At 45.6% G+C, this 21179-nt stretch overlaps 1 protein-coding gene across 4 annotated transcripts in view; it reads right to left on the bottom strand.

Annotated features, from left to right (window-relative positions):
• Positions 1-21179, bottom strand: part of Bicc1 (BicC family RNA binding protein 1) — a 214439-nt gene that overhangs the window by 165151 nt on the left and 28109 nt on the right. Inside the window, exon 1 of one of the 4 annotated variants that reach the window (XM_050140544.1) lies at positions 4736-4833. The exons of the other annotated variants lie outside the window; for them this stretch is intronic. The gene's annotated coding sequence lies outside the window, so the exon portion shown is untranslated. Of the gene's footprint in view, positions 1-4735; positions 4834-21179 lie in introns of those variants that run through there. 4 annotated transcript variants of the gene reach the window in all.

Below are 21179 nucleotides of genomic sequence, written 5' to 3'. Positions count from 1 at the left end.
AGTTCTGGTTTACAGAAGGAGGAAGGTGCCATGAACCTGGAGAAATGTCCTTCGGAGGCAGAGAAATGCAGAAGAGCAGACTCTACACCAGAACCCCCTGGAGCATCCCAACCCTGCCAACATCCTGACTTCACCCGAGTGAGGTTCACTATAAGCCTCCACCCTCCAGAGCTGTGAGGTGATCAATGCATGCTGGTCAGTGCCACCAAAATGATTTATCACCAACAGTCAAGGCGATTAATGCAAGTGGCCCTTAGAGACCCGAGCCAATGACAACTCCAGCCAATATGAACGTGTAACGTCGTCAGAGAATCACCCTGAAGAAAAGGGGCCTAGTAGCTGATGATCCAATCCAACAAACCTGACAGCTGAAACTATTAATTAATGCTTACCCTCACTCCAAGGAAATGTCTGCTAAACAACACTGAAATACAGTTTTATTTATTCGGAGTAGAAACAAGTAGAATAGACAATGCCGGTGAGAGCTTGGGACGCTGGCGACATCACATGTTACTGCTGTGACTAGAGTTGGGGGAATTCCCAGAGAGAAACGTCATTTGGAATTCTGAGAAACTGCTGTGAGTAACTTAGGCATCAAAATAAACGAATAATCATTTTAAATGTAAACATTACCACCACCGCTTATTTTCTGTGGTTCTATAAAGTACTAGAATTAAAAACAAAAAAAAAAAAAAAGAACTTTTACCAAAGACAACTTCATTAGCTTCTGAAAAGGTAAGTCAACATGTATTATTGTCAACACAGCCTAGACCTGAGAGGTCTTTATGAAATCAGTTCTGTAGAGACTCTCACTGCCTCCCTTCACCTATCATAGGAATGATTAAGACTTTACATATTTTAAAACACAGGAAAATGAAGCCACCATTTACTGTTTAGAAAGAAAGTAGAGGGCTGGAGAGAGAGGAGGTGGCTCCACAGTAGAGTACTGACTGTTCCTTCAGAGGATCTAGATTCTGTTCCCAGCACCCACTACAGCAGCTCACAACCATTTATAACCTCTGTTCCAGGGAATGTGATGCCCTCTTTTGGCCTCCATGGGCATCAGACATGCATAGGATATGAATATATTATGTAAAAGAAACACATATAAGATAAAATAAAAAAAATATGGAAAGAAAACGAAGTTCTTAGGCAACCCTAGCAACTTTCCACACACCCCCAAACTGGAATACTATATCCCTCACCTCTAATGAAAACCTTGTCTAAAAATCAAGTAAGTACAGTAGCTGTCTCAGGGTTTTCATTGCTGTGAAGAAACACATGACCGCAGCAACTCTTATGAGGAAAACATTTAATTGGGGGCTGGCTTACAGTTCAGAGGTTCAGCCCACTGCCATCGTGACGGGGAGCGTGTTGGAGTGCAGGCGGCTGTGGTGATGGAGCTGAGCGTGCTGCTACATCTTACAGACGACAGGAAGTCAACTGATTGTCACACTGAGGGAAGCTTGAGCAGAAGAGACCTAAAAAGCCGGCCCCCACAGAGACACACTTCCTCCAACAATGCCACACCTACTATAGGGCCACTCCCTTCGGGGGGGGGGTCATTTATTTCCAACCACAGCTCTAGCTATTGTGCTTCTTTTGTTTTTACTCCTATTGCTGAGATGAAGTCATAAACAGACTTTAAAATGTAGTAAATATAAAAATTCCCCAGGTTGTCTGGTCTTTAAAAGTCACTTCCTCTAGTATATGCTGGGTTTAATTTTTTCATTGTCTTCCATTGATAAAAAAAAAAAGGTTTAGGGGGGGGAAAAGGTTTCAAATTTAATGAAAATGCTTGGTCCCGGAAAGTGGGAGGCTGTGTTCTCTGTTTTGCCTACTGAGACTTTAAACATGTTAAAAAAAAAAAAATGTAGATTTGTTTGTGTTATAACCACAGAAAGAAATCAGGACAAAACAATCAGTTCCATACAGTCAAGAAACTAAACAAGTCATTGAGAGGAGGGTGTAATATATTCATTTTATTCTCCTAATACTGGGTGATTCAAAGAGTCACTTGGAAAATGTCACTGCTTTCTTGGCACGGTGAAGTCACCTATGTAATTGGTTTCCCTTCTAGCCAAGTTAACCTGCATTCCCTGGAGAGACAGTTTAGCCCAGGGCAGACCAGATGCAGACTAGATGGGAAGAGGGGCCGGGCACTGCTCTCCATCACTGACTTGGCCAGAAAGAAAACAAAACCTAGACTGGTTTCGGGGTGAACAACTCCTACTCAGCCACCTCCCGAAAGAAGGAAGTCAGAGGATGGTAAGGAAGGGGTGCCAGCCGTCAGGAGCCTATAAAAATAGAGTTTGGCAGCTAGGAAAAGTCTCCTTCCACTGAGGCCAGGCTCTGGGATCTGCCCTGCTTCCTTCATGTTAGGGGCTTGTATGTAACACACGTCTCCCCCCGACACACACAGAAGAGTGACTACCCAATGGGGAGGATTCTGGGTTGACGACGAATACAAAACCATCTCCCTGTACCTGTCTCCTTTTACTTCTACAAGCAGAAGAACCTTAGAGTTGGGGGAAAGGTTTTTCCCAGTCCAGAGTGACCCTTCCTAGTGAACACTTCCAGTTCTAAGGTTAGTGGTGACTTAGCTGAAATGGCATGGTAGCAGCGGTGAGCTCCACAAGGACTGGGACTCGGGGTGGGGTGTAAAAGAACGGGGGGACTGGGGTTGATCCCCACAACATCAGGACGACATTTGAACTCTTGGATGAATGTCAAGTTTGGCATTTGGTGAGTCTAGATTCTTCAATTCTTCAGTCTAGATGAGAGAATCAGCCATGACTATGTGGCTGAGCCACTGCCTAGCCGCTCAGTGTCTTAAAAGGCACTGCCAGGACACACCTGCCTACTTCATGGGCATGACGCGGGGCAGCAAGGGAGATGAGCTTCAGCGAGGAGCAGCCGAATCAGGGCTGTACACAAGTGAAGGAAGTTGAGCATCAGGAGGGGCGAGCATCAGCTTCCAGAGCCAGGTTCCCGGCCCCTCTAGGACAATCCTGGCCATCTACCTCCACAGAGAGAAGGCTAGGAGATGTCACTCAAGAGTGGCAAGGCCCCCCTGGTCATCATTTGTCATGAACAGCCATGAGGGTTACTGGGTTAGGGACAATGGTCAGAATCGAAAAGGGTGAAGAAAGCACCTCCCCCGACTCTTCATTAACACAAACACAGCTTAATTGTCGGCCCTCTAAGTTTCCCAACAGCTGAAGGACATTGGGATTCAATTTGTAGCCATGGTTTATCAGGGAAGGGAAAGGAGGGTACAGAGCGTACTAGGGAGAAAGGCTGCAGGGCCCAGTGGCTCTCACCCATCATCCCAGCATTCAGGAGGAGAGGGAAGAAGGACTGCCTCATGTTCAAGACCAACCTGGGCTACATAGTGAGTTCCAGGCCAACCTGGAACAGGCTACAGGGACCCTGCCTCAAAACCCGGCAAAAACAAAGACAAAAACAAACCAACAAAAGTTAAAAGTTACGGGTGGTGGTGGCGCATGCCTTTAATCCCAGCACTTGGGAGGCAGAGGCAGGCAGATCTCTGGGAGTTCGAGACCAGCCTGGTCTACAAGAGCTAGTTCCAGAACAGGCTCCAAAAACCACAGAGAAACCCTGTCTCGAAAAAAAAAAAAACAAACAAACAAAAAAAAAAAAAAGTTAAAAGTTACAACCAGAAAAGATTCTTTAACAAAATATTCAGAAACAAAATAATAATAAAATAAAATGAAAAATTAGGGGGATAAAATAAAGAATTAGGGGGAGGGGAGGACTTTGCTGCAAATCTCTGTAGCCAAAGGAGTAACATAATACTCCCCTGGAAAAGGGGGGGTGAAAGCTGATCTAAAGCAAAGCCACACAAGCTGCAACGTTAGTAACAACGACACACGGGAAAAGGATAATTAGGAAAGAGATTACAAATAAACAGACCTTTCATATGAGAAAAATGACCGTCTCCTCATCCACCTCTCCACACCCTTGGGGGGGTAGTAATTACCGTCCCCTAGGGACACGGGAAAAGCTCGTGCTCCTTTAGGTACAGAGTCGAAGAGAACCACAGTGGAATCTCCTTCTAGCCTTCCATTATGAGATAATTAAGATTTGAAGTAGGAAACATTCCACGCATATGTGGTAAGAGAGGGCTAAAGACGATTTTCTTAAGCAGAAACAAGGCCCGCTCTAGCTGCTAGTGTTGCCAGCGCAGAAATATCTTTTCCACTTGGAAAGAAATACTTTAAATAGCCATCTGGACCGATCCCTTCTTACTCCCACCATTATTACAGAGGACTTAGAGCTTTAAGAGCAGAGTTTGTATTAAATGAGCAAGGTCTCAAATTCACATCTGTATATTTTAAAAGCTCAGGGCGGCTTTGGATAGATCGCAGAGCGGGAGCGGAGATCCAGAAAGTATCAAAATTATGGCCAAGAAAACGTTTGGATAAATAACATCTGGCCACGGGTGGTTTGCTTTCCTTGAGTTTCTCAACTTCCTCTCTGGAGAAACCTAAATCCCTTCTGGCCTTTCTCTGACTTCCTTTCAAATGTTTCTACAGATGGATGCTGCCGCCCTTCTCGTTTCTCTATCTGGAGGAAGACGGCCGGGAAGTCCCACAAAGCCAGAAGGTGGTGAGGAAGCAGGTAGAGCGGGTGAGCTCGGCCTCAGTTCCCTACCTTAGAAACCTGCAAGGGACAGAAGAGCAGTGAGTTTCATCCCAGCTCTGCTACTCACCAGCCTACCTCCATACCGGTTTTCACTTCATGGACCATAGTGCCCTCTCTCTCCTCCCGAGGGACGCTGTCACAAGGGTTGAGGACCTAGAAAAAGGAACCCACTCCTGCTAGTAACAGGAGACCCAGTGACGATGTGAAGCCACGTGACGACCCTGCTGATGGGAAGCACCTTGAAAACTAACCTCCCCCAGTCAGCCGCTCTAGCCCCTGGTGCCTGCTTGCTAGCCCAGGCAGCCCGGTTATCTGTTTTCCCTCATTTTCTCAGCTGCAAACCCTTCAGACCAGCTCAAGCTCCGTCCCTGGCCTCCAAAAAAACAAAGGAAAGGAATCCTACGAAGGGAAAACACGCTATCCCTGCTCCCTGCTCTTCTCTGAACTCCAAACACCTGGGGGGAGGTCAGCTCACTAACGCATCCCTTCAGAGCCAGAGCGAGTTAAGCAGAGGCGACCACAGAGCAGTGGTTCTCAACCACGACGCTCAGACCCTTTAATACAGTTCCTCATGATGTGGGGACCCCCCCCCCAACATAAAACTACTCCACTGCTACTTCATGGATGTAAACATGCTGCTGTTATGAATCGTCATGGAAATCTCTGACCTGTAACACGTGTGGAATCAATCCACAGACCGAGAACCACGGCCTGGGAGACCCAAAAACAACTTCCAGACAGTGTAACCTGCTACTCGCTGGCAGGTTCTGAAATGATAAAGGGTTTTTCTTAATCACATACTTTGAGTGTGGGCACCTTCGCTTTCTAACAGTTTCCAATGTCTAACTGTGTGATGTTATTGAAGGAGGCCAAAAATAAAAGGAGGAAGAAAAAAAAAAAACAACAAGGATTAGCAACTTAATCTGAGGTTGAAGGAAGGGGGCAGGGCGTGGTGAGATAAAGGAATAAAATTCCATCTTTGATGCACAAGAAGGCACAATGACAATAGGAGACACTGGTGCTATTCAAAGCATGGCCCGGACCACTGCCACTATGTGAACAGTGCGTGCCCAACAAGTAAGAAAGGAGGGAAGAATACAGAAACTGAGGACAAGCACTTAGCTCTTCTGGCGGTAGCTACAAATGTTATTGCTTAGACTCAGGGAAAAATTAAATAAATACCAGAGTCATCATGTGAATGCCTATCGCTTTTCTAGTGACTTTCATTCTCTCGTAACCCACTTTATCAAATATTACCAGAATAGTAGTACACCATGGCAACACTGAAATGATAAAATTCCAATTCTACACAGCCACTGCATTCCTGAAAAGCTTAGAAGAGACTAGCTTTGACTAGTCTGTCCACAGAGGACAGACACCAGCTTGTGCTACGAGGGGTAGGTGACGTCCTGCTGACCCACATGTTCTTTTAGGAAATGAAAGGTAGTGAGTGTGTGTGTGTGTTCAGGTTGAGAAAATAAAAATACGGTCCTTGCATAACCTGCTTAAATCACACACCAGTACCCTGATCAATGTGAAGGTCTATCAAACTTCCAAATTCTTTGGGTAGAAACTTGAGACAGAAGTGACTGGGGAAAAAAAGAAAAAAGAAAAGAAACCACTAGGGGTTGGAGAGGTGGCTCAGTGGTTAAGAGCACTGGCTGTTCTTCCAGAGGTCTTAAGTTCAATTCCCAGCAACCACGTGGTGGCTCACAACCATCTGTAATGGGATCTGATGGCCTCTTCTGGCCTGCAGGCATACATGCAGATAGAGCCCTCACCTAAAAAAAAAAAAAAAATACAAAAATAAACGTTTAAAAATCCAAAGCTGTACGCCTCTGCCAATGATTCATTTCTTATTGTGAAACTGAATCAATAAAATGTTTCTGTCTCCCTACAGCCTACCTGGAAGCGAAGGCAAGAAAAGCTACACACTGAAAAACAACAGCACATGGAAAAACCAAGAAAATGTCTTTCCACTAAAACCAGCTACCCAAGTCAGCAAAGAACTTCCTCCATTTTCAAGGGGAGCCTTCCAGAATCCCAGCTTGGATCAGCTGTAAGATCATCAAGATTTGATGCTCTTGAACAACTCTGCAAGTCCAACGCCACTTTAATAAGAAGTCTCTTTCACCATCTTCATCTCACTTTCCTACAAGGTTTTCAGGGGAAACCTGAGGAAGAGAAGGAGACCAAGTTCACCGACACCAAGGGCACCCAGCTTCTCTCCTGACACTCCCGATCTGCCCGGGATTGCAAAGTCATAAACCAATGCCATTTGATCTGAAAACAAAGGGTTTTTAGTTCATGAATAATCTATAGACAGGCAAGATGGCTCAGTAGTTAAGAGCATTTGTTGCTCTTTCAGAGGTCCTGAGTTCAGTTCCCAGCAACCACGCAGGATCGCTTATCACTGCCTATAATTTTAGGTCCAGAAGATCTGATACCCTCCCCTGGACTCTACCAGTACACACACACACACACACACACACACAAAGTAAATTACTAAACAAAATTATTTTATTTGCATGTAATCATCATAAAGTTATGCTGAAGTATACTAAAACATGCATTAAATAAATTTACTGAATTGAGATACAATCATTACCAATAGCTATAATCGTAGAAGTAAACTCTCGGGGTCCTTTATAATTTTTTAAACGTAGAGACTCTAATGCAAACTGTTTTCAAACTTTTGATGAAGGTGGGAGGGGGGGGCTACGGATATAAGCACCCATGCATTGAACTGGTGTTTGTTAGAGGACGGGATTCGGTAGATGCACATACCTTACGGGAGGAAACAGAAATGTGCCGTCTGCGTTCGTATCTCGCTGCTCAGTTCTGTCTGTTCCAAAAGGAAACAGGATTCAAGCAGCTCTGTGGCAGCCATGTGCCCTAGGCTTTCTGGGACATGCTTGACATTGAATCTGTTTCTAATTCTTTCTTCATCAACCACAAGAATGTTCCCTATATTTCAACATTTTTGTGTCCAAATGCATCCTCCAATCTGATTCTCAGAAGAAAAACCTTCTAACATCTTCCTGTTGTGTTGTCTGTACTAATTTTTCTCCACGTGTTTCATCCCAGCTCATATGACCAACACGTGATGGTTAGGCTTGGCCTTCACCTCTCCTCAGAAAAGGCTTGTTCTTCAGCTGAATTTGGCCCTGGAGGGCTTTCACAGCACTGAGAGCCCTCCGCCCTGGTTGCTATGCACGGTTAATAAAAAGTCCGTATTTTTTTTTCTTTCAAAAACATTGCATGTTTTCATTTCTTCCCTCTTTTTGACATTTATTTGTGTGTGCATGCCACTTGTGCCCCAGCGTGTGTATGAAGGTCAGAGGACAACTTGGAGGAGTTGGCACTCTCGGTCCACCGTGTGGGCTTGCAAGTTTCGAACTCAGATTGTCAGGCTTGGCTGCAGGCACTTCTACCTACTAAGCCGTATCACAGGTCCGTAATGCAGGTTTTCTTCATCAGTGAGATGCAGTTTAAAAATTATCCCTCACAGGTGAAATCCTGATATCAAAATACAGACTGGTTACAAAGGCTGCCAAGCAGCCCTGGTCATGACTAAAGGAGGCCGATGGGCTGAGGAAAGCCCCGGCTTACGCTATGGAGTCAAATGGATGACCAATCTGCTTGAACACACTCCTTGCCATTTCCCATGAACATCTCATGCCCAGAACAGTGAGGTGGCGGACCTTTTCTGGGTCACGGAATAGACTGGAATACAGGAAGCATGTCTGTACAAGGGGCCCCGGGAGAGCAGAAATCCTTCTGCAAACCTCCAACAGAAACAGCGCCGGGAAGCGTTTCACCAGCACAGGTGACTAAGACCCTGCTTTATGTTTCCCATAAAGCCGGAGCATCTGGAAGAACCCTGAAACCATACTCGATCCGCATTTGTTTCTGCTTAGCCTGTGTCGGGGCAAGATTAGCTTTTGGCTTTGGGATTCCAGGTTAAAACGGGTTCAGGTCTTGGAAATACACAGCTCTGGTTTAGATTCCCTAATTGCACAGAACTTCCCTAACCTTTAAGTTTCCTAACCGTACTGGGACAAATGAGGCACAAATTCTAAGGCCCGCTGACTCAGATACCTCGTGGCTGGAGAGTTAGAGGAAGGGCAAACACAGACAAACCAAGGAAGCAGAGGCTCTGAGGAGGAGAAGCTGCCTCAAGGGCGCGCCGGGAGGAGCGAGTCTGAGGCCGTCTTCTGATCTCTATCTTCCACAACACCAGGTTCCGGTCATTGCGGCCCGCCCCTGCCCTGGTCTCCAGCCTATCAGAGTCAAGGAGTCTGCTGTGGGGATTCCCGAGTCTTCCAGGACCAAACCCAAGGGAGCCGCAAGACAGCAGAAATGCATGTAGGTATCAAGCAAGCGTGCCAACAGTGCAAATCAAGGCAGAAGATAACATTAACGAGTGATAGTTTCCCTACCCCTGACATCAGAACTAGCCACCACATCTGTTGTTATTTAAGCAAATTTACTGGCAGAAGCGCTCCGCGCCCCCTAGAACCAAAACCAAAGGGATGCTTGACTCACCCCCGGACCCTGCCAGGCAGCCATGTTTGCCTGTTTACAGCTTGCTGCACTTCGTTGGGAAAACATCTTCAGTTACAATTCCCAAAGCTAGAGTTTGGAAGGAGACTCATAAAAACAAGCATACCCCCCACCCCCACCCCCCGCCGAAAGCATTCCTGACATTCCACCCAGTTCCAGCTTGGAGTGTTCAAAGTGTTTAAATATTAGGACGCAGACACGTGTTCCTGGTGGTGGCAGGGGACAGGGAGAGGAGGGGGGGATGCAACAAGAAGAAAATGCAGCCCTGTGCAGTTAGTTCCTGACATTCTGGGCTAGGGAACTTTCAGGAAACCGTACAGACAATGTTGAGTCACGCCATCTGCCAGTGACTATTGCTGGAGGGATGAACGGGATTCTGCATGTGTGACTTCATCTGAAATGCTGCCCTCCCCACACACATGCTCACATGTATTTTTAATGAGCATACAATCTGCATTTCTGCTAGAGTTTTACCAGACCTGCTAAGTGTGGTTTCCCCCCACACTCGATCCATTTAGAGAAGAAAAAAAAAAAAAATGAAAAAGCCCAAACTGAGCAATCTTAAGCGTAAAAAAGAAGCGGAAGAATTTTGATGGGCACCTAGCTGATGTCTGTCCTGAGAGCTCAGAAGGTGGAGCTGGGGTAGGAAGACTGAATGGCTCCAATACTCCCCACTTCCGAGTCAAAGACAAAGGGCCCAGCAGCCTGCATATGTGGGGAAGCCTCTTCCATCCTTAGAAAGCCTGACATTTTCCTGTCATTTTCACAAACGGGGATGGTTTAATTGTAGCTCTTAGTTTCTCTCTTTCTGATAACCCTGCATGGAAGGGAGGTGGGGGCGGGTGACGGAGCACTCAGAATAGGAACAAACGTAAGACATCCAAGACAAACATCTAACACAAAACATCTAACATGAACAGCGACTCTTCCCCCCAGGAAAGCTTGGCTGGCTTCTCGGCATTGATGTGGGTGTCTGCACACATGTCTCTCTTCCACGATACTTTGGCTGGCCAGAAAACCCTCTTCCTTTCCCCCCCATCATTGCCAGGAGAGCACTCAACTTCATCTTGAAGGTGAAGAGACAGCACATTGGAATGTGAAAATAAGGCTTCATGATACAGAGTTATCTCTAGAACGCTGTGGGGGGAAAAAAAAAAATCTGGCCCAGACTGGTGCAGTACTTTCGATGCATGCTCTGCTCTGGAAACAGGAACCCAAATGCCACTCCGGGGGCTGCCCCACACTGGCCTAGTTAACCAGGCCTACTCCTGAGAGGTCCAAAATGATGGTCAAGCAGATTCCCTGAGGACAGCAAAAGAAAGCAAAGCGAGGCAGGAGCGAGAACGGAATTCCAGGCCGTGCTCAGTGCTGACTCTCTTCCCATCAGGTCCCTCCAAAGGCTCTCTCGGACTGACATTGCCGATCACACAGAGAAGGAGGCCGAAGGAGAGACAGGATGGTAGTGACCAAAACAAGACGGCTCAAATACTATCTGCAAAATTTCCACTCCAGGAGGGGTTGGCCTTTCTCCAGTTTCGGCTCTGTTCTAAACATACACACACGCACACACATACACATGTTCACGTGCACTCACATTCAGACACAAATGTGCACGCATGCACAAACACACACAATTTCCAAAAGATTACAGTCATTGTTATCTTTTTCTATGTAACTCTGAAAGGGAGAAAATGAAGGCGAAATAACATTTAGGGCTGATACAGGAAGTTTATTATTGAGATACATATATATCAAAACCTTAACTTTGAATGAAGACTAGGCTGTCATGGAAACTGTACTCTTATACCTTTGACTGAAATGACAAAATTTAAGGGTCAGCAAGTATCAAGTTTCCTGTAAGCCAGGCGCGGTGGTGCAGGGCTGCAATCCCAACTACTTAGAAGGCAGAGGACCACAAGTTCAAGGTCAGCCTGGGCAACTTAGCAAGATCCTATCACAGAAGAGAAAAAAGGAGGGGCTGGAAAAATGGCTCGGCTGTTAAAAGGACTTGACTGTTCTTCCAGAGGTCTTGAGTTCAATTCCCAGCATCGACACGGTGGCTCACAACCATCTGTGAAAAGGGATCTGACTCCTTCTTCTGGTGTACATGAAGACAGAACAGTCATATACATAAAATACATGAATGAAAAAAAAAGTTCCTCTCAAGGTGTTGAAATAGCTTCCTCCATCTTCCACGAGACCTCAAAGGTGATGAGGGCCTCAGCGCACACACAACTCTGAAGCTGGAGACCTCACGGTTGTGGACAAGCATCAGTGAGCATCCTCCCAGAACTCTCCGCATACGCAGCGAGTATCATTTTCTTCTTCTGAGGCATTTTCCTATTCCTCCCACTCTGTTTCCACTGTGTTTTGTGTCCACACGGTGAGTAACTGGAAGAAGCATTCCTTCTCCAGCCTTCTAGTGAACATGTCTAGCTAGCCATGGGCTTCAATACCAGGCAAGCAGGATGCTGCTACCATGGTTGAGAGAAGCCTACACACCACAGGTTCCAAGTAAGAGCCTCTGAAGTACGGTGTCAATAAACACCCTCTTTAGGCACCTGCACTCACATGGGATATATATACACACACACACAGACACATAAACAAAAATAAAGGCTATAACTCCGCCCCTGGGGCATATTCCTGTTATGAAACAATAGTCTCCGTGACTTAACGCAAAAGAACTGTAACCCCAGTTTCTCTGTGGCTTGGAAACCTTGGATGGGGCTTATGGACCAGTCATATCATTGACAGATGATTCCACAGCAGATCCACTGCCACTGTTGACCTGAGACAGCATTTGTTCCCTCCAATGGGATAACAGTGGCTCTCGGTGACAGCAAGTGGTTTAAAAAGGGGCAGGTCCAGTCTCTAATCCCTGCACTCCGGAGGAAGAGCCAGGTAGAATGTGAGAACCAGGTCAGACGAGATGCTGCATAGAGAGACCCCATCTGACAGAAGAAGAAGAAGAGGAGGAGGAGGGGGAGGAGGAGGAGGAGGAGGAGGAGGAGGAGGAGCAGCAGCAGCAGCAGCAGCAGCAGCAGCAGCAGCAACAGGAAGTTCATCCTCTCCATCTTGAGCTTCCTCTCTTCTCCAGCATCTTTCCTTCCCAAACATACTTAACATGCTGTGACAGTCAGGGGACACTCCCATGGTACCCCAGGGCTGGTACCATGCTCTTGGCTCTCCAGAGCTCTGAGGCAAATAAACCTCTTTACTTTATGCAGCCTTGGGCATTTTGTTACAACAACAGAAAACAAAATAGCTGCATTAAATAGCCTGCTCCCGGGTTTGAAAATCAGGACGCGGGTATCTCTGCATGGGGTTGGCATTGCCATCCTGGTTCCTACAAGGAGACCTTAGAATTGAACACTCTTGAGGAAGACCTCTCTCTGAATCTTGTTCGTTCTTAACAGAAATCCTAAAAAGCCCCGTTAGCTGCTGAGTTGGAAAAGCCCCAAATCTTAGAAACAGTTTGGCACCAGGAGAGGAGAACAAGGTAGCAGAACCATGGACACTCTGTGACGGAAATCAACACTGTGTCCTAAAACACCAGAAAAGTCCCCTCATTAAGATGGCAAGAAAAAGCGGAATTCCATCAAACGGCTTTCACAGCTCTGGCTGGTGTGGCTCTCCATCCAGCCTGCTCAGAGAAGGGTTTTGCAATGGGCAGCAGCTAATGCAGAGACTCATCACCTGTGAGAGCGGATACTCAGTGCCTGCTAAGTGCTCAGCCCTAACCCCCTTCCCAGTATAAACGAACACACGGAGGCATCCAACATCTAATAGTTAGATTACATAAATCCCAGAAACAATGTATAGGTATTCTCCAAATAGCACAGGGCTGGGGAGAACATTGGCTGGCAGGCTCTGGAACTAGCAACTGGTACTTCCAGCAAAGCACAGAAGGCGACCCAGGTCAGCTCAGTTGGGATGTGTTCAGTCCCCCAAAGACAGGAATCAAACCAGTACTTCATACTTCCTTTGCAGCAATGTCATTCACAGAGATAAAGCCCTCCGTCCATGAGGGGAATATTAACTCATCTCTTTTTATTTTTATTTTTTTAAAACGCTCTTTTCTCATTTTATATACCTAGCCCAGTCCCACTCCCTCCCCTCATCCTGCTCCCTTCCCCCTCACCTTCCTCCCACCCCACTCCTCAGAGAGGGTAAGGCTTCCCATGGGGAGTCAACAAAGTCTGGCATATCACTTTGAGTCAGGACCAAGGCCCTCCCCTCTATATTTAGGCCAAGTGAGGTATTTCTTCAAAAAGAATGGGCTCCAAAAATCCAGTTCAAGCACTGCCAGTGGCCGCAAACACTACCCCAACCAAACAGCTGTCACCCACATTCAAAGGGACCAGTTTGGTCCTATGCAGGTCCTATGTCAATCAGGAGTCAGTGAGCTCCGAATAGCTCAGGTCGGCTGTTTCTAGAGTATCCCCCATCATGGTCTTGACCCCTTTGCTTATATTATTGCTCCTCCCTCTCTTGAACTGGTCTCCCGAAGCTCAGTCCAGTGCTTAGCTGTGGATCTCTGCATCTGCTTCCATCAGTTGCTAGGTGACATTGCTTAATTGTCTATGATGACAGTTAAGGTGGTCATCAACCTGATTACAGGGGAAGGCTAGTTCACGCACCCTCTCCACTATTGCTTAGAGTCTTAATTGTGGGAGCCATTCTGGGGCTAGCATGAAACCAGGTACCAGGGAAATTCCCAGGAATTATCTCACCTTTTTAAGTAACATGCCCTCATCTGTCTTTCATGGATGGCTCAAAGCTAACACTGACATCTCAGGAGCTTCTAAATGTAACCAACCTCACGCCTGCCGGGGAGCAAGGAGCCGCGTGTGACAGAGCCAAAAGGTCCCAGTTACAACATTCCTTCCTTTGCGTGTCTGGCGCCTTTCCTGGGGCAGGCGCTGTGGGGCGAGGGGGACACAGGATCCAGCTGTGACGAATCCAGCTGCCATGAACAATAGGAGATGCTCGTTCCTGCCTTGCAGGCTTGCTTTCCTTCCCAAATCCTCAAGTGACCGGCTAGAGTCAGAGTGTTCAGCCAGCTTACAGCTCCCCTGAGGTCGGGAAGAAATGAAGCCCAACTTCTCCTCGTCAAAGTTCCAAAACCCTATGGCCCTTTCATGCGGATAATTAGAGATGAGGCCTTTAGCCTATCTTACACATGTTATCAGGCACAGATGGGGCATATACCTACCTAATGACCAACACGGGCTGCCTTAAAAGCCACACATGGAGCACTTGGGTCGATAAAATCCTAAACACAGGCTCTGTGTTTGACTGGCAGGCCTTCTAACTCACTGCCCTGCAGAGAACATTCCCAGAACATCGGAAGGTGAACAGGTAGGTCTCAGGAGTGTTGGAAAACTTGGTTTATAATAGAAGTTTCTTGGGCGGGGGGTGGGAAGGGCTGGAGAGATTGCTCAGTAGTTAAGAGTGTGGCCTGGTCTCCCAGAACCTGAGTTCCCAGCACCCCCAGGTTACCACCTGTAACTCCACTTCCAGGGGATGCAATGCCCTCTTCTGGTGTCCAGGGCATTGAAAGCACATGGCGTTTACATGCAGAGACACACACATGCACACACATACGAGTAAAAAAAATAATTTTATCAAGGAGAGTTTCTTTGATCGTGATGTAAGATGAAGCAAAAAAAAAAATAATTACAGATAAGCGAGTCAGATAAGAATCAAATCAAAAAGAAGGGGCTGTCAGAAGTCTCAGGGCTTAGATTCACAAATGACTCCTAATCCCCTACTGTCAGGACTATGGAAAATAGAAAGGATGGAAGCATGTCTAAGCACAAGTCATTTCATCGCTATTCTTACATAAATTACTGATAAGCAGGCACGGTGAAAAGTGGCTGCTATCCCAGCACAGGAGAGGATCAGGAGTTCAAGGTCATCCTCAGAGACATAAAGAATTGAGACCAGTCAGGGCTATACGAGTATTATCTCTCACAAGTATTATCTCTCATCAAAAAAGTTTTTATTTGCTTGGTTGGTTGTTTTCTGCTTTGTTTTGTTTAGGTAACAGAAACTTTGACAAAAAGCCACGCTGTTCAAAATGAGAGAATATGTGACCAAGCGGCCACAGACGTATGCAGCCCCAAATAATACATTTACGACATGACCTTCTATCTAAGGCTGCTCAGGAACAGAAAGTCCGTAAGAGCTGGAGGACCAGAGTGCGTGGCAGACATGACGAGGGAGCTGAACCCAAGAAATCTCAACCATATGGCTGCCTAACAAGGTCTGTCTAATGGCATCACCAGCTGACCTGCCAGTGTGGGTATGGGGCATCCTTACAAAGCCCCGCCCCTAGATGAAGAGCTACGGCCAATTAACAGCTTCTTCGGGGAGGAGCTCCATGAGATGCTGCTATGCAATCCCAAATGGCCAGCCCTCAATAGATACAGGAAGAAACAACAGTAAATAGGTCTGAGTGGGTTGTGTGTGTGTGTGCATGCGTGTGTATGGATGTGTGTGTGTATTACAGATAAAAACACATATATAGTTAGATGTAATAATTAAAGATGATGAGATCCTAATTTAAAAAGGGAGGCAGATGTAAGAGAAAAAGAGAAGGAAAGGGGAAAGAGAGGGTGGATATGGATGTAAATCCAGTACTCTCAGGAAATCTTCAAAGAAATGCTTAAATTTTAAAAGTTCAAGTAAGTAGACGCTGAACTAAAAGAGCAGGTTATTTCTAAAAGTCTATCATTTCATAGTTTTCTCCCTCAAACTGCCACTTCACTAAAATCATACAAAATTGTTTTGATCTCCTTCTTATAAAGCAGGGAAACGTCACTACAGATTAGTTCAGGACTCTTGAGTGACAAGCGGATGCTCCCAGAGGTGAGGATACAATAGCCTTCAGGATGACAGACCAGTCTCTCTCCATGCCCGTGAGGAAGGCGGGAAGCCCCACTGTAATGGCCTGCCTGGGACTCACTGGCTGGAGGAAAGTTCACTGTGACCCCGCTAAGTGCTCTTTCAAAAGCTCATCATGAAAAGCCCATGGGGACCCTCCTTGATTGGACGATGACACACAAGAACCGCCAGCATCCTACGCAGCCAGACTGAGCCACACTGGTCTAGACACTGCCGGGGACTGTGGTCTCACTGAAGAGGCTAAGACCATTTTCTCTGTTTATGGGTTTGATTTACAGCCACGGCAAATAAACAATGACTGAGAGGAACGCTTTGGTAACGATCGCCTCCATACGGTCCACAAAAGATGGGGAAAGGCCGAGATGGCTTCAAACCACCATCCTATGCTTAAGTGCAAAGCAAAAATGAGGTTAAAATGATCTTAATCATGATGAGCTTTAAATATGTTCTAAGTTTCACTCTCCCAAAAGTGTGATCATATAAATCCCAGAATAATTCAAGACTTTTAAAAAAAAATCAAAAACCAAAAGCCACGTGTAATAAAATGTGACAGACGGTTCCAAAAACAAACAGACACCATCCACCGAGTACTAAATCTGAAATCCATTTCTCAGGACAAACACTGGGGAAAATTCTCAGAACACTTCTCAATAAGTTCCAATAGCCACCTCACTCCATTAACATTTTTACCACTTATAAAAAAATGCAACCCCAAGAAAAAACATTTCTTTGCCGTTGCTAAAGATCTCAAAGGCAATCTTAAAGCTATCGTTTCTGAATTTTAAATTCCGAGTATTCCACGAGCTCGCCACACATAACTCAGAGAGCAGCTCCACTTCCACGTTAAATTTCAGACACCAGCACAGAGAAAGGGGGGCCACTGTCGTGTCTTATACTTTCGGGAGCCACAGACTGAAGTGGGCATTCTAACCAACGAGACCGAACTTTTCTGTCCCTTAAGCGTGTGAAGATATCACGTCTCATACTAAATAGGAAGGTGGGCATCTGAGTCTCTTGTATTCACAGGGCACGTTCTAAAGCTCACAACAGAGCAATCTCTCAGTCTATGACTTCAATGGGTTTCTTTTTAATTTAATTTTTCATTTTATAATTTTTGTACTAGGGACCAAACTCATTCACTGTGCATGCTAGGCAGGGTTATGAAACATAGACCTTAAAAGTTTTCTTAATCATTCCTGAATTCATTTGCTGATACCCAAGCCCCAAGAGGCAGTAGTAGACAGTGGGTGTGGCTTTGAGGAAGTTACGAGATGACGGCACAGCCCTCTGAATGGCTCCATGAAACAAGGCCTTAGGAGCATTTCAATAGTATTTTAATAAATAAAGCCTGCCTGAAGATCTGAGAGTCAAACAGTCCCACTGGTCAGCCCTACAGACCAGATTATGGTAACACACACCTTTAATCCCAGTAGCCACCCTAGTTGCCAAAGAAATCGGGTCGTGCGTGCTTTTAATCCCAGTAGTGCACGCTTTTAATCCCAGCCCTAGAGAGGAATATAAGACGGGAGGAAACAGCTCTCTGACACAGTCTCATCATGAGATTCCTGGAAGCAGGATCACCATTTCACACTGAGGTCGAGGTAAGAACCAGTGGCTGGCTGTTTTGCTTTTCCGATCTTCAGGTTGTCTTTATTTATTCAACTACAATTAAACGCCACTACAAAGGCCCAAGAGCCGCCTTGCCTTATCCATCACGTGCGGACCAAGCAAGAAGAAGCCGTCCTAGAGAAGAGGTCCTTTCCCAGACATCTTCACTTCAGCGACTTGGTCCGCACATCTAGACTAAGGCATCAGTTCTCAACCTGTGGGTCATGACCCCCACGGGGATTGCATATCAGATATTTACATTATTATTCATAACAGTAGCAAAATTACAGTTATGAAGTAGCAATGGAATAATTTAATGGTGGGGGTGAGCACAGCCTGAGGTCACGGCATTAGGAAGGTTTGAGAACCGTGCTCTAATGTGTGAGGTGGATTCCTGCTGCTCTGGGGGTTTTGTTACAACAGCCAGAAGAGACTAAGATGTCAGCAATGTCATGCAGGGGCTCAGATTGCCTAGGCAACAGGTATGAAGAAACCGATCAGACTCAGCGTCACACACAATGTGTTTTAAACAATGGTTTTAAAAATCAAAGCAACAAGAGAGCAGCAAGACAGGAAGCAAACAAGGAGATGCACAGCTCCCAATTCCCTGCCCATTAGAAGCTTCCACTTCCGGGGGAGGGGGGCAGCACAAAGAGTTTGCAGGAGGCAGAGCCTTACAGCTGGAACAGGAACCCTTCCCCCACAGGCTCATGCCCTGGATGCCTCATCTCCAGCAGGGGGTGCTATTTCTCAGGAGGTTCTGGAAACGTTAGGATGTGGGGCTTATCTGAGGAAGTGGGTCAAAGGGCACATCTCTGGAGCAGTACCCCTGGTCCCAAGCCTTTCTTCTCCCTCTCCGGCCTGTCCACCATGAGATGGGCATTCTTCTCCTCTGCTTTACCTCACTGCCATTGTGGGCCCAGAATAGGCGCTAAGGAGCGACTGAAGTTTCCCAAACTGTAAATCAAAAGAAATCTCTCCTTCTTGAGTCCTTCTCTCAGGTATTGTGGACACACAATGGGGCTGAAATGACTAATACTCGGATATTAATCTATAGAAATAGACATCAGAAGAAAAGTGGCCCTTTGCCTAGGAGAGTCATCTCTAGACTGCACACTTGGTAACTTAAGATTGTTTAGTTGTTGTTGTTTTCTTGTTTGTTTGCCTGTAATGTTGCAAGCACATTGGTTGACTTGGCAGCAAATACTATCGATGTAATATTTTAATGTAGTTTTATATGCAAGTAGAAACGGAATTGGATACAAAATCCCCAAGGGGCCTAGCTACCTTCATTGAGTGATCTACTGTATTCCTTCTTGACTACGTTGTTTGTAGGGTAGGGGGAGAGAAGCCCATGTGTGGATGGTGAGGACAATTTATAAAAACCAGTTCTCTCCTTCCACATGTGAATCTGGGGATTAAACTCAGGTCACGAGGTTTAGGGTCAAGCACCTTGACCACTGAGTCTTCACCCGCCCAACCTCATTCTAAAGGGGAGAATTCATCACTAGAGAGGTTAAGGTTCTACTTGATACTGTGTATCAAGTGTTTTGGAAGTAACATTTCTTGGCCAAAGTTCTCATCCTTACCATTTCTTTAGCCAAACTGCAAAAGTTATGCTAAGTAGGATTTATGAACCATCAAATCTTTCAACCGAATGGAACATACATTTTTCCCTTTACACAAAATGCATGGCAAAGCTGACCTGATGATGTATTTGTTTTATAATTCAGCAACACAATTTCAAAACTTCTGAAAAGCTGCAAGAAAAAAAAAATGTATCATTTTCTGCGTGCATACCTCCACCCGTGCCAGGAAAACATCAGACATTGTCAAGGCTCTATTCGGCCAGAAGAGACTAGATGTGCACACCCACCTAAGGGGTATAAATTTACAGTCATCTCGAGTTAACAATTTGTCACGATATTAACCATTGCCCAGCTCTACGCAGAAGTTCTGAAGTCTTACACGCAGGCTTTATCATCCTATGATGGAGGAATGGCCTAAGCAAACATTTTTTAAAAGCAAAAGATTGACTATTCTTCCAGGATGACCTGACTTGCAGGAATGGTTCCATCACGTTGAGAAAGCAGCCCCCCCCCCCGCCCCCTCCACAAAACTAATTCCTTCTGGTAATCACGCAGGGGGTAAAATATTCTTGATTACCTCCAACAGAGCTGAAGGCTTTGAAGTCGCTCTGCTCCCCAGTTTCGCCCATTTCCAATAATGATTAAAACCCATTCAGCCACTGTCTGAGTTCCAGAGATTCCAGACCAACACTCAGTTTCACATGAGAGACTCCAGTGACCCAAATCGTCACCCACTGGAATGCCCCTGACAGAAGGATGTTAATCATCACGCTGGGAAGAGATCAGAACTCTGATCCGCTCACCAAGAATTAACAATTAACGCACAGAGGGATGGCGTAGACCTCAGCTTCTCTTTATGTGATATCAGTGATGAGAAGAGAAACTCTGCCTACCTACCCCGTGTTTGAAGAAACAAAACCAACAGCCTCGCCTCTCTGGAGTTGCCAAACAGAATGGATATTCATGAGTGTGTCACAAGAATAGAACCAAATCTCAGAAGTGTTCTCTATGGAAAAGTAATGAAAATGTGGAGGGGAAACGGAGGCTGGGGAGGGGGGGGTCAAAGAGATGGCTCAGTGGCTAAAAAGGTCTTGCAGAAGACCTGAGTTTGGTTCCCAGCACCCATGTTGGGCAGTTCACAAGTACACGTATCTCCAGTTCCCAAGGGTTATGACTCCCTCTTCTAGCCTCTGAAAGTACTGCACACATGTGCACATATCTACACACACAAGAACACAATTAAAAATAAAACTTGTCCTTGGACTTCCCACAGGGCAGAGAACCCTGATTGCTTTTTGGGCTGACGAGGGAGGGGGATTTGATTGGGGGAGGGGGAGAGAAAGGGGAGGCGGCGGTGGGGAAGAGACAGAAATCTTTAATAAATAAATAAATTTAAAAAAAGAATGAAAAAAAAGAAAAAGAAAAAAATAAAACTTGTAAAGCTAAAAATGCACTTTTACTTCCAAAAATTACTCTAAATATAAACCATCCTAGCTAAAGTTATTTATTTTTCTCTTCTTACTTCTTACTAAGCACTTTTATTTTTGAAAGGAAGACTGGATTATTTACCCCAAAATCAGGACAACCTTTCAAGTTGAAAACAATGAGTTCAGCATTCATATATTTACTTATGTCCTTAATCAGGCACAAAATCAACGAGAAACAAACATGGCAAGTGTAAGCTGCTGGTTAAGTAGTAAAATATTAATATGTATAATTAAAAACCCATATATAAAAGAATTTGTAGCAGGATTGAACCATTCAAACAGTCCCCTGAAATAGCACTTGTTCTCATGAGAAATACCAGAGCAATCGCTTGTCCCTTGGCTAAGGGCT

This window comes from Alexandromys fortis, unplaced genomic scaffold, assembly GCF_014885135.2.
Source record: "Alexandromys fortis isolate MF-2015 unplaced genomic scaffold, M_Fortis_MF-2015_v1.1 scaffold_9, whole genome shotgun sequence".
NCBI classification, from domain to species: Eukaryota; Metazoa; Chordata; class Mammalia; order Rodentia; family Cricetidae; genus Alexandromys; species Alexandromys fortis.
This window is presented reverse-complemented; position numbering and strand designations above follow the sequence as displayed.